General features: G+C 37.9%; 1 pseudogene; it reads right to left on the bottom strand.

Moving 5' to 3' along the window:
• Positions 1-1,213: 1,213 nt before the first annotated feature.
• On the bottom strand, positions 1,214-2,402 carry LOC114082750 (holocytochrome c-type synthase pseudogene; annotated as a pseudogene).
• Positions 2,403-16,523: the final 14,121 nt, after the last annotated feature.

The raw sequence follows: 16,523 nt of genomic DNA, 5'->3' as shown, positions 1-16,523 counted from the left end.
CACCCTAAGATACCATCTCACTCCAGTAAGATTGGCAGCCATTATGAAGTCAAACAACAACAAGTGCTGGAGAGGATGTGGGGAAAAGGGTACATTTGTACATTGCTGGTGGGACTGCAAATTGGTGCGGCCAATTTGGAAAGCAGTATGGAGATTCCTGGGAAAGCTGGGAATGGAACCACCATTTGACCCAGCTATTGCCCTTCTCGGACTATTCCCTGAAGACCTTAAAAGAGCGTACTATAGGGATACTGCTACATCGATGTTCATAGCAGCACAATTCACAATAGCTAGACTGTGGAACCAACCTAGATGCCCTTCAATAGATGAATGGATTAAAAAAATGTGGCATTTATACACAATGGAGTATTACTCAGCACTAAAAAATGACAAAATCATGGAATTTGCAGGGAAATGGATGGCATTAGAGTAGATTATGCTAAGTGAAGCTAGCCAATCCCTAAAAAACAAATGCCAAATGTCTTCTTTGATATAAGGAGAGCAACTAAAAACAGAGCAGGGAGTAAAATACTGTGAGTTTTTTTCACCATAGCAGTTCAAATTTTTTTATATTACCATTGTTTGGGTCTCTTGTTGTGGTTCAACAGATATGCCATTTTCAATTTTACATTTGTGTAATGTTCAGCTTGAAATTTTGCAATGTTCATTATTTGAGATGGATAATCTTAAATTTCCATTATCTTTTCAAATAGGAAATACTGGAGGAAGCATGCATTTTTGTAATTAATGCATTTATTAGAGTTGACCATGTTGTACATAATAAAATTATACTACATTATTATTCAATTTAAAGTAAGTAAATAAATAACAATTATCTCAATGGAAACAATTTATGTATAAGTAAAAGTTTGGGAGTTCTGTCACAAACTACATCCTGGATGAATTTCGATAATGTCTTGCTAAATATGTACTAAATCAAATACTGTATTATTCCACTTATATGAGTTACCTAAGGTAGTCAAATTCATAGAAATAAAAGGTAAAATGATAATTTCTAACTTTCAAAAAAAATAAATAAAAGGAAAAAAAAAAAACTGAATGGAGCAGGGGTCCTTTGCTAAATGGAGGATGAAGCACCATTACTCAGTTGAAGTTCCCATTACATCACGAGTGCAGTTCAGTTTGGGGGAAATATTTAATGTATCTCTCAGAAAAAAAAATAGTTTATACTTTGCATCACAAACGAAACTGGTCAAGAGGCCCAGCGCCACCAAGCAACTTTCATTCTGTCCCATACTGCTGAAAGCGGATCCAAGGCAGGGCGGAAGTCCAGGATGGTGAACTGGTAGTCCTTGTCAACTCTGCCACCATCATAGCAATCTATCACAGATCTGACTTCTGTGCCCCAACCGTTGAAGATCCAAACGCGCCTGTCCAAAGGCAGCTCATACCCCATCCAGGAACAAATTCTTGCCCTTGGTGAATATTCTTTTGCTTTCCCTCCAAATCAGATCAATGATGGACCACAAGGACACTAGGCAGCATGAAGGGCTTCCCACTTCAAAATCTCCTTCCAGGGGCTGGGGCTGGGGCTCAGCTGTAGCACACTTAACTAGCATGTGTGAGGCGGCACTGGGTTTGATTTCTCGGCACCATATATAAGTTTAAAAAAAAAAAAAAAAGAAAGAATGAGAAAAAGGTCTGCCAACAACTAAAATTAAATAAATAAATAAATCTCCTTCCAGGCCTGTTCATTGTTCTGATTGTGAATTTTAATGATATTATGCATATCTTTCTGACTACTAGCCTTATCCTTCTACTTCCACCCTTTCCTTAACATTGCATTCCAGAACGTCTGTTTGGAAGGATAAACCCACTTTTTCTCTGAATCTGCTCGTGGAATGGATGACTCCTCTCTGATGGCAGACAAGTCAAGGCCTGATCTGGAGCTGGTGTTTGATTAGACGGTGGCATCAGATGTGAAAGACCCAGGTTCTCCTTATTCTTAGCAGCAGCACCCATAACAGACATTCCACATACTCATATGCACTATCTTGGTGGGCAGGCACAGAGCATGTTCTGCTCTCACAGATTGGACCAGAGGGTTCTGCACTCATTGGACAGCCTTTCATTTTTCCCTTCATGCATTGGCATCCTGAAGGCGGTGATGCCGTCTGATGATCTGAAGCATTTGAGGTCTGAACTGGAACAGCAGGAGTAGAGGCTGACACACCTGTGGTTGGAATCAGTGTTGACTCCAAACAATTTTATATTTCCAGCTGCTGCCATCCCTGCTTTCCTCTCACTGGCTCACTGCTGTCCCGGCAGTCACCCTATTTTTAAAATAAACATGTTTCTTTCTCTTCCTCTCTCTCTCTGCTCCTCCCTAATCTCTTCCCCTCTCTCATCTCAGGGGAAACTGGATTACCTTTCCTCCCCATCCTAGTCAGGTTTATCTGTCCTTGTACACACCCACCATAGGAATAAAGTAATCCAGACTTTGGGGATGGTACCCGAAGATCTCAGAAATGACTGTCTCCCAAATTAGCAAATGAATCACCTCTTTAAAAGCCCCCTGTTCCTCCTGATGCGCAGAATCTCAGCCTCTGGGACAGGAGTCCCTGCGTTTCTCCTTTGCTAGCAAACCAATAAACCTTCTTTTTCCTTTTCTCAGACTGTGTCCTCATTATTGGATTGGCATCAGGAACAAGAACCAAGCTTTCAGCAACAAATTTGGCACCCCAGATGGGACCTGAGCAGCCCCTGTTCCAGCTTTCTTGGGCAGGCCTGGCTCTCCAAAGAACCCCACTTTCATACTGAGGATTCAAGGTGGCTGGCAAACTTGTTGAGAACCAACTGCAAGAGAGTTAGTAGGAAACTTGTGAGTAAAGGGAGGGACTGAGGGACTGTCCCGGCAGCTGCTGTCCCTTTTCCTTCAGGGAACTCCGCTTCCTCTCCCTGGTATGGTTTGCTCCATCATGGTCCACTTTGAGAAAAAGGAAACTGAATTTAGGAAAGTCGCAAGAACTTTGGCTCTTTGGTAAGTCCCCTGTGTGCAGGCCGAGGCCCTTGATTCCACACATGTGGTTCCTGTTCGTGGGAACATATGGTCCCTCTCTCTGGGGACATCTGTGGTGTCACTTGGTGTAGGAGTTAAGCGGGACTTGAGAACCTAGGGATATTTACTCCCTTCTGATCTGTTCTAGGTTCTCATATGTTTGTGGGCTTTGGGCTTGGGAATTCCCTCTGGTTGTCTGTCTATATCTGTCATTACCCCTTTTAAGACATGGCCAGTACTGCATTGATCCTATTAGTAGTCTCTTGGGAAAGATCTTGGCTGCTCAATTTATAGGTTCCTGTCTGTTGGCCGTGGTTTGGAGGCTCCTCCCTTATTGTCTCTCTGTATTTCTTTTTTGTACAATCTTGCAACTGGAGTTAGTCTGTCAGAGGTAAAGTGAGTTGAAGAAAGGGCTACCTATAGGTATAAGTCTGTCAAAGATGTTTTACTGTAATGATCTGGCTTTTAGATAGCTCTCTGGATTATTGTACAATCTTGCAGTTGGAGTTGATCTGTCAAAGGTAAAGTAAGTGGAAGAAATTTGTATGCGCAGGTCGCGCAGGTCTGTCCATTTTAAGTGTTCCCATCTGTCAGCCCTTGTTTCAGTGATCCTCTCTTGTCTGTTTTTGTTTGTTTTGTTTTGTTGTTTGTTACTGGCCCTTTAAGACATGGGCCATGCTGCATTGATCTTACTGGTAGAGATCTTGGCTTAATGGGCACCCTACAGCTAAAAGTCTGTCTATGAGAAAGTCATTTTGCTGTAACACCATCTGGCCTTTGAGTGGTTTTTCTGGATTATTATACAATCTTGACATTGAGGTTGGTCTATTGGGGTAAAGTATTTGAAAGAGATTCTGTATGCACAGGTATTTATGCAGTTGCGTGATAAGGGGTCTGAACCATCAGGAAGTAAAAGGTGCCAAAAGGCACTGCCCCTGGTGTGCAAGGAGAGCAGGACACTGAAATAAAGATTAAAAAGGGATTTCAAACTTTTAAACTCCCAGCACTGTTTCTCAGGTTAGCCCCAGGCAGCCACAGATCACCTCACTGTGGTCAAGGACACTAGCACTAAACTCGGGGGAAAAAAAAAATCCCAGAAAAGCTGCCTTGGCTATAGAAAAATGGCCAGAGAGAACCTGACCTCTGCCCTGCCTTCCAGCCCCTTTTGCCCATGGAGGGTGGAGGCTGCGGGTAATAAAGGATGTGGCAGTAGGTTCCAGGACTCTCAGTTTGTGACCTGGGGACAGAAATAGTCTCCCATTTTAAGATCTAACAGGAAACCCAATTTGATCAGGGAATATTCATCACTACAGCAAAGCAATTCTTGCTATAATAGTAGTCCATCAAACTTCATCACTATACCAGACCTTAAACTATACTACAGAGCAATAGTAAAAAAACAACAACAACAACAACAAAACATGGTACTGGCATCAAAATAGACTTATAGACCAATGGTACAGAATAGAGAACACAGAGAGAAACCCACATAATTAGAGTTACCTTATATTAGACAAAGTCACCAAAAACATATATTGGAGAAAAGATAGTCTCTTCAGCAAATGGCACTGGGAAAATTGGAAACCCATATGCAACAAAATGAAATTTAACCTCTATATCTCATGCACAAAACTCAAAGTGGATCAAGGACCTAGAAATTAAACCAGAGACCCTGCACCTAACAGAGGAAAAAGTAGGCCCAAATCTCCATCTTGTTGGATTGACCCTGACTTCCTTATTAAGACTCCTATAGCGTAATAAATAAAATCAAGAATCAATAAATGGGATGGATCCAAATTAAAAAGTTTCTTCTCAGCAAAAGAAACAATCAGTGAGGTGAATAGAGAGCCTACAGAATGAAAGCAAATTTTTACCATATGCACATCAGATAGAGCACTAATCTCCAGGATATATAAAGAACTCAAAAATCTTAACATCAATAAAACAAATAACCTAATCAATAAATGGGCCAAGGAACTGAACAGACACTTCTCAGAATATGATATACAATCAATCAACAAATATATGAAAAAATGTTCAACATCTCTAGCAATTAGAGAAATTCAAATTAAAACTACTCTAAGATTTCATCTCACTCCAGTCAGAATGGCAGCTATTAAGAATACAAACAAGGGGGCTAGGGTTTAGCTCGGTGGTAGAGTGCTTGCCTAGCATGTGTGAGGCACTGGATTCGATTCTCAGCTCCACATATAAATAAATGAAATACAGGCCCATTGACAACTAAAGAATATTAAAAAAAAAAAAAAAAAAGAATACAAACAGGGGCTGGGGATGTGGCTCAGTGGTAGAGCACTTGCCTAGCTTATGCGAGGCACTGGGTTTGATCCTCAGCACCACATAAAAATAAATAAAATAAAAGTATTGTGTCCAACTACAACTAAAAAATAAAATATTAAAAAAAAAAAAAGAATACAAACAGGGGGCTGGGGTTGTGGATCAGCGGTAGAGCGCTCGCCTCACACATATGAGATCCTGGATTTGATCCTCAGCACCACATAAAAATAAATAAGTGAAATAAAGGTATTGTATCCAATTAAAAAATAAAATATTTTTTAAAAATATTAATTTTTTAGTTTTAGGTTGGCACAATGTCTTTATTTTATATTTATGTGGTGCTGAGGATTGAACCTAGTGCCTCATGCATGCTAGGCGAACGCTCTACCACTGGGCCATAACCCCAGCCCCAAAATAAATATATATTTTTTTAAAGAATACAAACAACAATAAGTGTTGGCAAGTATGTGGGAAAAAAGGCACACCCATACATTGCTGGTGGGACTGCACATTGGTGCAACCAATATAGAAAGCAGTATGGAGATTCCTTGGAAAACTTGGAATGGAACCACCATTTAACCCAGTTATCCCCACTCCTTGGTTTATACCAAAGGACTTAAAAACAGCATACTACAGAGACACAGCCACATCAACCTTTATAACAGCACAATACACAATAGCTAAACTGTGAAACCAACCTAGATGCCCTTCAGTAGATAAATGGATAAAGAAACTGTGGTATATATATACACAATGGAATACTACTCAGCATTAAAAGAGAATAAAATCATGGCATTTGCAGGTAACTGGATGGAGTTGGAGAATATCATGCTAAGTGAAGTAAGTCAATCTCAAGAAACCAAATGCTGAATGTTTTCTCTGATATGTGGATGCTGATTCATAAAGGGGATGTGGGGGTAGCATGGGAGGAATGGAGAAACCTTAGTAGGGAAAAGGGGAAGAATGGGAAGAGAGGGGGCATGGGGATAGGAAGGATGGTGTAATGAGATGGACATCATTACTCTAGGTACATATATAAAGATATGAATGGTGTGACTCCACTGTGTGTACAGAGATATGAAAAAGTGTGCTCCATATGTGTACTATGAATTGAAATGCATTCTGCTGTCATATACAACAAATTAGAATAAATTAAAAAAAAATCCAGCCTCAACAACATAGTGGGGCCCTCAGCAAGTTAGCAAGACCCTGTTTCAAAATTTAAAAAAAAAAAGGGGGGGGGGACCAGTGGTTAAGTACCACTGGGTTCAATCTTCAGTACAAAAAAAAAAAAGTAAATATAATACTGAAGGTAATTTACTATATTCTTAGTTATATTTATGAATAAAACACCTGTTTTTAGATTTAGTTCTTTGGTTGAAATTAAATTTAAAGCCAGTTAAAATACAGAGACAAAATGTTGTAATGGAAAGATATTTTCTTTGTAGATAAGCTTTGATTAAAAAAAAATAGTAGCCCATCAAACTAAATGCCTGGGCACTTGGCAGAATAAATAACTGTACCCAGAAAAGAAAGATAGAAACTGAGGTCAATTTGTGTTTGTAAGCAGCCTCTGCAAAGGGGTTGATGAACCCCATCTAATTCCACCTTAAGATTGGGACTCATCTCATCACAAAGTCATGAAAAGTTAATTTCTGTTTTACTATAAAATTACTGCAATTTCTAAACTTGTTTGCCCATGCCTTGAACTCACCCATGCCTGTCTTTCCCTGACCAGATAACAACCCTCTCTGAAACCTCAGTGGCGCCTCATAAATTCTGATGTTGGGATCTAAATGTATTCCCTATCTTGAAATGTTAAGCCATGTAGATCATTAACCTACTATCTGCCTTTGTATTATGCTTGTCAAAATCCTGTTATTTACAAGTTCTCAAGACACCCCCCTTTGCAACTTTTTGTGCTATAAAACTATGCTCCTAGAGAGCTAGGGTACTGTTCTATAGCCCAGGGTTTTCAGGAGAGACAGTCCTGGCCAGAATTACAAACTTATTTTAATTTGATTTAAAATTGGAGTCGGTGGTCTTTTGTTTGCATCATGATTTAACAGGATCTTCAAAGAAGCCTAAAGAAAAGGATGGAAAGGGCCTCTTCCAGTGCATATCAACATACCTAGTATAAGAAAAAGGCCCAAAAGGGGCCTCTGGGTAAAATTAACAGTGGGAAATGCACTTAAAGTTGATGGAATTGTGATAATGATCATGGAGACAGGTCAGGCTTAAAAATATCCTGTGCTTCAATCCCTTGAATACAACCTGGGGGAAAAAAGATTAAGGGATAGTTTTTGTATATGCTGGATTGTCCAACCCTCTCCTGGTACAAAATTTGTTGTGTAAGTTAAATGCATAGATAACTCATAAGGACCGCTTCAGAATATAAATTTTAAAAAGGGTTCAAAACTAGAGAAGAAGCCAGGCATGATGGCACACACCTGTAATCCCAAAGACTTGTGATGCTGAGGTAGGAGGATCATGAGATCAAAGTCAGCCTCAGCAACAGTAAGGTGCTAAACAAGTCAATGAGACCCTGTCTCTAAATAAGATACAAAATAGGGCTGGGAATATGGCTCAGTGGTTGGGTGCCCCTGAGTTCAATCCCCGGAAACCCCTAAAAAAAAAAAGAAAGAAAGAAAGAAAAAGAAAAACTAGAAAAGATAAAAAAAAATAAAGTTATAGGTATGGAAATATATTTTAGTATGGAAAATTAGAAGGTAAAAGAAATGTTTCTGGATGAGAAAGTATTTTGTCTGGTAAAGTAATGTTTTGGGGCTAAAGTGCAAAATGAAATGATGAAACTAAGGATGTAAAGTTGTGAATGCAGACGGTTTGTGGGAGGTAAATCTCAAAAAATTGACTATATTGTCTATAATTAGCACAGTCAGTTAAAGTTATTTGAACTTTAATGTACTGATATAAAGCAAAGTCTGAAACATTGATCTGCTCTTATTTATCAAGATAATTTTCTTGTATTTGTTAGGTTTTATTACTTGGGGAAACTAAGGCTTAAAGGAATTAGGGTTTGCACCTGTTTTAAAGACTTAAATGATTACTTTGGAGGCTGGGGATGTAGCTCAAGAGGTAGCCTGCTCGCCTGGCATGCCTGTGGCCCGGGTTCAATCCTCAATACCACATACAAACAAAGATGTTGTGTCCGCCTAAAACTAAAAAATAAATATTAAAAAATTCTCAAAAAAATGATTACTTTGTAACTGATTAAACAACTGTTATTTAGGTTATAACAATATAGTTTACATCCTAAATATATGCAACTAGGCATATGTATGCGTCTGAGAACTATATCTGTCTAAACCTTTCCTAAGTGTTATATAAAGGTTTATAAAATGAAAGTTTATGTAAGTTTCCATAAGTGCTCTCTTTCATACATTGTATGGTACACAGAAGGGCCACACTGTCATTTGAAGACCTGTCTTATATCTGTTTGCTTTGACTAAGTTAATTTCTGATCATTAACACTGTTTCCTTTGATTTTTGTTAGGCTATGCAGACCTCTAATTATTGTTATTATACGCTCTGGATTATAAATTATACTTTAAAAGTTAAACTTAGTTAAATGTAAAGCTTAGGAGAGTACTTTGCCAAGTTGGTGTTCTCCAAACTAAAATTATATGTAGCAAAAGTCTTGAATTTGTATAAAAATAACAAATTTGGTTGGTATTTATTCATGTCACTTATTGTGTTATAGCTGGATAAAATGAACTGTTGTCAATAAATTTTATATACAATTTTTTGTTACTCTTCACACTGGAATTGAAATTTAAATGCATTTTTAGAAGATAATAAGGAGAGCCTGATCTGTTTAAAGGGGACATTATAAAACTTGGAAGCATTCTGCCACTTTTTCCACAGAAAGAAAGTTAAAAGATCACTTAGCCTTTCTTTGATTCACATTTCTGATATAATGTTGTATTGTGTTATTTGTGAACAGCCCCATCTTACCTAAGATAAGGCTCTTTACTCCATGTTAGAATGGCTCCAAAATAGGCTAGACTTCAGTTCATTTAAAGTTGTGTTTAAAAGATTGATTTTTGTTATAAAGATTACTGTGATCTCAAACAGGGAAAATAATATATAGCTAAGTAAAGGTTCAAAATTATAAAAGTCATTTTTCTTGGTTCATAGCTATTACACAAACTTTATATGTTTTTGCTTTGTTTATTTTATTTTGTATTTTCCTTCTAAACTTTATAATTGTTGCCTGTTAGTGTTTTGCAGAGGTACTGCTTCTAAAATGAAGCAACCAGGGTTAACTTTAGAAAACAAGCCATCAACTACAGGACAGATAGTATATAATGCTGACTTTCAGTACTAATACCGCCCCCAATTAAATGAAAGGGGTCACTAAAATTATAGATATTGAAGTTATAACTTGTTACTCCCTCTTTAGGACTGGTGAAACTGGCTTGCTGGATGTTTAAAACCAAAAACTTAGAGATCAACATCAAGGAAGTAAAAGGACCAAGGGAAAAACAGCACACACACACACACACACACACACACACACACACTTGAGTTTTAATGGTACCTTTACATGTAGATTAGTCAGAAATTTTCTCCCTTCCCATGTATCTTGCATATGAGATATTCCTTACTAAAATTATGGCTATGTGCTTTCGTGATGTTTTAAATGTTAAGCAGTACTACTAAATTTAAAATGTTTAGTATTTGTGTTATCATGACTAAGCAGGTCTTATTAGTTACATGACCTAGGGCAGAACCATTTAGCTTCAGTGTACTTCCTTCACATTTTTCACATGTAAAATAGGAATATGAGAGGGTTGTTGTGAAAATGGAATAAGTTGCATGTGCAAGGTGCTGGGTTCAATCCCCAGCACTAAAATAAATTATATATATATATTTCAGATCATTTGCTAGTGTGTGTGTGTGTGTGTATATACATATATATACATATAAATATATATATATTTATATATATATATATGTATATACACACACACACACAAGATATACATATATCAAGAAAAGTGAATAAGTTAATTCTGGTCCACAATTCCTTATGTGAGAAACTAATGTGGCTTCATTTTTAAAAATAAATAAATAACAGCAGCTTCTACCTCAAGGCCTGTCCTAAGGAAGGGGGTGTGACCCTTGTCCTTGGAAAAACTCACAGAGCACTCCTAAGAACATACCTACCCTGCTGAGTTGTTTGTCTGTAAATAACAGGAGAGGTCTGTGGCGCCAGGTGTCCCTGACTCAGTTAGGCTAGGTGAGGACCCATAGCAACCCCCCTAGCAATCTCCAATCAGCATGAGACAGGGAAAATACCTAGGATGCCAGATGACCCCCAAGTAGTTTATGGTGGTTGATAACATGTTGGGAAACCATGTAGTTTAGCACGTACACCCCTCGTGGCCTAAACCAATCAGTTCAAACGAACCCCCCTCTTGTACTAGCCAATCACCCCTACCCAACTTGTTCCCGCCATTGAATGTGCTAATCAATGTTAAGAGTTGTTGTTTGATTTTCCCGCGGTATGGAATGATTTGCTGTGTGATGTTGTGACACATAGAGTATCCTCCCAAAACCTATAAAATCTCACTGAACAAAGGACCAGGACTCACTCCCTGGGACCACTGCGTTGGGAACGGTTGTGAGTCCAGGCTCGAGCTTGCAATAAAGACTCTTGTGTGATTGCATTTGATTCGGCTCCTGGAGGTCTACTGGGGTCCCACAAATCTGGCATAACATATGCCCAATTCTGAAATCCAAAACTTCAGAAACTGAAAATTCTTTCTAACTAATTTGGCAAATGCTGACCTGAACTGACATAAAACTATTTAAAGATGTTGTTGTAGGGACAAACGAGGCAAGACACCAAAGATAGCAGGAAACAGGTTTATTTGGCTGTAGCCAGGTTCAGAGGGCACAGCTTTTGCTGTAATCAATTAATCCCCTGAACCCCGAGTTCAGGGAGTTTCAGAATTTTATACCCAGCATGTAAGGGGAGGGGCTCAGAAGTTCACATAAAAGCAGCTTTTCTTTCACTGTTCTGGGCAAGTTAACTCTTCAAGGACAACACCTGAGAAGGGGAGAGCTTTTTCTCCCCTTTCTTTCCTCCCCCTGCCAGCTGTTACCATGGAGCCCATTTGTAACTTATCTTAAAAATGTAGACATCTCTGTGAAGCCCAGCTCAAGGCCTGAGGCCTTGTTTGCACATTTCTTCAAAGTACTATATTGGATACGTTTGTGAAAAACTAGTAAGGGGGTGTCCAGCACCTGGAGTGCTGGTATCTTCTCGGCCAGTGGCCAAGGAAACAGGGTGACACGAAAATAGGAAGTTTATCTACATTGAACTCTTTTGCAGAGACTCTTTTGCTGACAGTCCTAAAATTAGTCTGGATGAAGATTTCTGGAGAGGCCCAGTTAAGACTTTTCAGTGGAAAAAGAGGGTGCCACTTCAATTTAACACTCTTGGTTTGAATTTTCATATATTTTGCTATGGAAATATAATTTTGGTCATAGGATACTGCTTAGAGCCCAATGGGTTAGTAAGCAATAAAGAATTTAGACACTGTATTACCTTTCTAAAATCTGTGAGGAAATCCAAATTATGAAACACATAGAGCTCCAAAGGTTTTGGGTAAAAGGCTGTGGATCTGTATACAAAAACTACTTAGAATGATGTCTAATGCAAGATATTGTTTTTAAATTATAATTACTAATGTATATTAATTGTATAAATTAATGGGTTTCTATATGTCAGTTCCATACATCCACATATTATGCCATGGCCATATATATCCTCCCTAACACTCTCTCTTGCCCTACCCTCATTCCTCACATCTGCCAATCCTTTTTCCCTCTCCTAATTGTCTCTCTTCTACTTTCAGGTTCGTATTTTCTCTTTTTTTTTTTCCAAATATGAGAAGAAACATGTCATACTTGGTTTTTCACGTGCCTGGCTAATTTCACCTAACATGATATCTTCCAGTCCCATACATTTTCCTGCAAATGATATGATTTCATTCTTCTTTATGGCCAAATAACACTCCATTGTGTATACATACCATATATTTTTTATAAATTCATCTGTTGATGGTCCCCTAGGCTGATTCTACATCTTGGATATTATAAATATCGCAATAAGCATGGATATGCAAGCATCTCTTTTGTGTTCTGACTTCATTTCCTTCAGATACGCTCAGGCATGGTATAGCTGGATCATATGGTAGTTCTATTTTTAGTTTTAATGGTTGTACTAATTTATTCCCACTAATATTGTATACGGGTTCTTTTTTCTCTACATCCTTGCCAAAAAATTTTTAAATAATAGCCATCCTAAATGGGGTGAGATTGGATCTCAAGGTAGTTTTGATTTGCATTTCCCTGATGGTTAAAGATGTTGAGCATTATCCTGAGGAGGATCAAGAAAGATCGAGGTCAGCCTCAGCAACTTAGCAAGATCCTTTGTCAAAATAAAAATTTAAAAGGGTTGGAAAGTAGATCAGTGATAGAGTACTTGCCTAGCATTTGTGAGGCCCTGGGTTCAATACCCAGTACAAAACAAAATATATATAACCTTTTTTCACATATTTGTTAGTCACCTGTACTTCTTTTGAGAGGTGTCTGTTCAGATCATTTGCTCATCCATTGGATTACTTCTTTTATTGTTACTTTAAAAAATTATTTATATATTCTGGATATTAATCCTCTGTCAGGTGAATAGTTGGTAAAGATTTTCTTCTATTCCGTAAGTTGTCTATGCACTGCTGATTGTTTCCTTTTCTGTAGCACAGGTATTGTATTATCTGTTATTATCAGCTAAACCATAAAAGGTACCACATATAAATTCATTTAGTTTTTATTGGACTTTATATTAATAATGGTCTTTGTTTGCTGTTTGCTTAATTTTAATATATCAATTATAAGATTTGTATGTACCACTTACTAAAAAATATTCTTTAAAATTTTCCACACTTCAAAAAAGCACAAAACTGATAGTGTATATATTTATAAACTTAACAGTATATTTCTTTGTTATGTCTTACCCTTCACTAAAATGCTAATTTCTCAGAACAGATACTTGGTCTGTGTTCTGTTTTATCTCCAGTGGATAATTTCTGGTACAAAGAAGACACTCATAACTTTATTGGGTGAGTGAATGTGTAAGATATTCTGTCAACTTCATTTCTTCCTCAGCCTCTTCTCTCTTAGAAACTTTTGTCTTCTTGCTCCATTCTGGACTAGCAGTCCTCTAGGCCTGGAGGCCCAATTATCATCCTGGGAATTTTTTATTTTATTTTAATCTTATTTTTTTTGATACTAGGGATTGAACCCTGGGGCACTTAACTGCTGAGCCACATTCTCAGCCCGTTTTTATATTTTATTGGAGATAAGGTCTCATTGAGTTTCTTAGTGCCTAAGCTAAGTTGCTGAGGTTGGCTTTGAATTCTCAATCCTCCTGGCTCAGACTCCTAAACTGCTGGGATTATAGGTGTGCGTCACTGTGCCTGGCTCATCCTGGGAATTTCCTTTGCCTCTTCTCATTTTTGGCTTCCTTGCCTCTATAGCATTTCTCATTTTGGTGGACCACAATTCATGGATTGTAAACATTTGAAGAATTCTTCCAACTGATATTGCTGCATAACAAGTCATTTCAAAATTTAGTGATATTATACCATAACACCCATGTATTATCTTCTGGTTTCTGTGAGACAGCTGAGAAAAGGCTCAAGTGGACACTTGTGGCCTGGGGCCTCTCACTGAGGTTGAATCAACTGAAGATTAGAGCTGGAAATGCAGGACTTCTCTAGCAGATGGGGTTGATGTGGGATCTTTATGTAGTTTCTAGATAAGCTCTGCTTACTTAGAGGTTGGTTTCCCCTGAATATCATTATTCTTCCTTGTACTTTATGATAATTTGAAGGGTAAATTGCACTCTAGGATGGATCATTTTCCTTCAGGATGCTTTTGAGATGCAAAGATATGTATTCATCAGAGTCTTGCTAAATGAATGCTTTTGAAAGTATTTTGGTATGGTTTTGTAACTTCCAAAATTTTTTAGATGTCTGATTCCATTTTAATTCTGGACCCTTTATATATTGGCTTATTTTATTCTCTAGAAGCTTTTAGAACATCCCTTTTAATCCTCAGTGCTTTGAAATTTCATGCGAATCAATGGGTAGATTTGATAAACTAGTTTAAGCCTTGCTTGAATTTTAGGTTTGGCTTAATAACTAAGTTCCTTCCTTCATTAATCTTAGTCTTGTGTGTGTGCGTGTGTGTGTGTGTGTGTGTGTGTGTGTGTGTGGTCCTGGGCCTTGTGCATGCATGCAAGGCAAGCACTCTACCAACTGAGCTATATCTCCAGCACCCCCCCAGCTTTCATTAATCTATCTTGAATCATCCTAAGAAAATATTCCTGACTAATCCCCATCTATATTGATCATTTTCTTGTCTTCAATTTTTTAGCACCTCTAACATGGTTTATGATTTACTTTTTGAGGGGAGGGATTAGGGATTGAACTCAGAGGCATTCAACCATTGAGCCACATCCTCAGTCCTATTTTTTGTATTTATTTAGAGACAGGGTCTCACTGAGTTGCTTAGCTCCTTGCTTTTGCTGAGACTGGCTTTGAACTCATGATCTTTTTGCCTCAGCATCCTGAGCCGCTGGGATTATAGGAAGGCACCATGGCAGCTGGCCCTATAATTTACTGTGGAACCAACCTAGATTCCCTTCAATAGATGAATGGATAAAAAAAACGTGGCATTTATACACAATGGAGTACTACTCAGCACTAAAAAGTGACAAAATCATGGCATTTGCAGGGAAATGGATGGCACTAGAGCAGATTATGCTAAGTGAAGCTAGCCAATCCCTAAAAAACAAATGCCAAATGTCATCTTTGATATAAGGAGAGCAACTAAGAACAGAGCAGGGAGGAAGAGCATGAGAAGAAGATTAACATTAAATAGGGACGAGAGGTGGGAGGGAAAGGGAGAGAGAAGGAAAATTGCATGGAAATGGAAGGAGACCCTCATCGTTATACAAAATTACATATAAGAGGAGGTGAAGGGAAAGGGGGAAAAAAAACAAGGGAGAGAAATGAAGTACAGTAGATGGGGTAGAGAGAGAAGGGAGGGGAGGGGAGGGGAGGGGGGATAGTAGAGGATAGGAAAGATAGCAGAATACAACAGACACTAGTATGGTAGTATGTAAAAACGTGGATGTGTAACTGATGTGATTCTGCAATCTGTATACGGGGGAAAAATGGGAGTTCATAACCCACTTGAATCAAATGTATGAAATATGATATGTCAAGAGCTATGTAATGTTTTGAATAACTAATAAAAAAAAAGACTGAAATTCTTCAGATGTTCTAGAATATTTGCTTCATTTCTCTCAAACCCTTCTATATGAATAAATCATTATTTATAAATAATATTTATAAATAAACTATTAAAATATAAAATATTTCTATAAAATATTTATAAATAAACTATTATTTCTATATTGCTGTAGAAGGCATTGCAGGGAATCATTTCAGTAAGAAATCTAATAAAGGCAGACTTTTTTTTTGTACTGAAAATTTAATCCAGGGATATTTTGCCACTGAGCTACATCCCCAGTCCTTTTTATTTTTAATCACAAAAAGAGGTTTTTTAGTTGTAGTTGGACACAATACCTTTATTTTATTTATTTATATGTGGTGCTGAGGCTCAAACCCAGGGCCTCACACATGCTAGGCGAGTGCACTACCACTGAGTCACAACCCCAGCCCCGCTTATTTTTACTTTTGAGATGCAAAGATATGTATTCATCAGGGTCTTGCTAAGTTGCTGAGGATCTTGCTATATTGGTGAGGGTGGCTTCAAACTTGTGATCCTCCTGCCTCAAACTCTGGAGTCACTAGGATTACAGGCATGTACCACAGTGCTTAGCGAATAAAGTCAGACATTTAGTGAAATCCTGCGTTTTCCAAAAAATTAGCAGCTCTACTGTTTGTTATTTTATTTTTATTTTTTAGCTGTAGATGGACACAATTCTACTACTGTAGAGAGAAACTACAGGTTTCTTCTCTTCCTCTCTTTAGTTTGGATCAACCTGTTCCTTTCTAAAAGCCAACTCCTTTCACAAATATTCAGAAAAGCCACATGATCCTCTTGTAGTGTGGCAGTTTATCATAAATAGAGTAACTTTTAGTTAACA

The sequence above is a fragment of the Marmota flaviventris genome, chromosome 2, assembly GCF_047511675.1.
Source record: "Marmota flaviventris isolate mMarFla1 chromosome 2, mMarFla1.hap1, whole genome shotgun sequence".
In the NCBI taxonomy this organism is placed as follows: Eukaryota; Metazoa; Chordata; class Mammalia; order Rodentia; family Sciuridae; genus Marmota; species Marmota flaviventris.
This window is presented reverse-complemented; position numbering and strand designations above follow the sequence as displayed.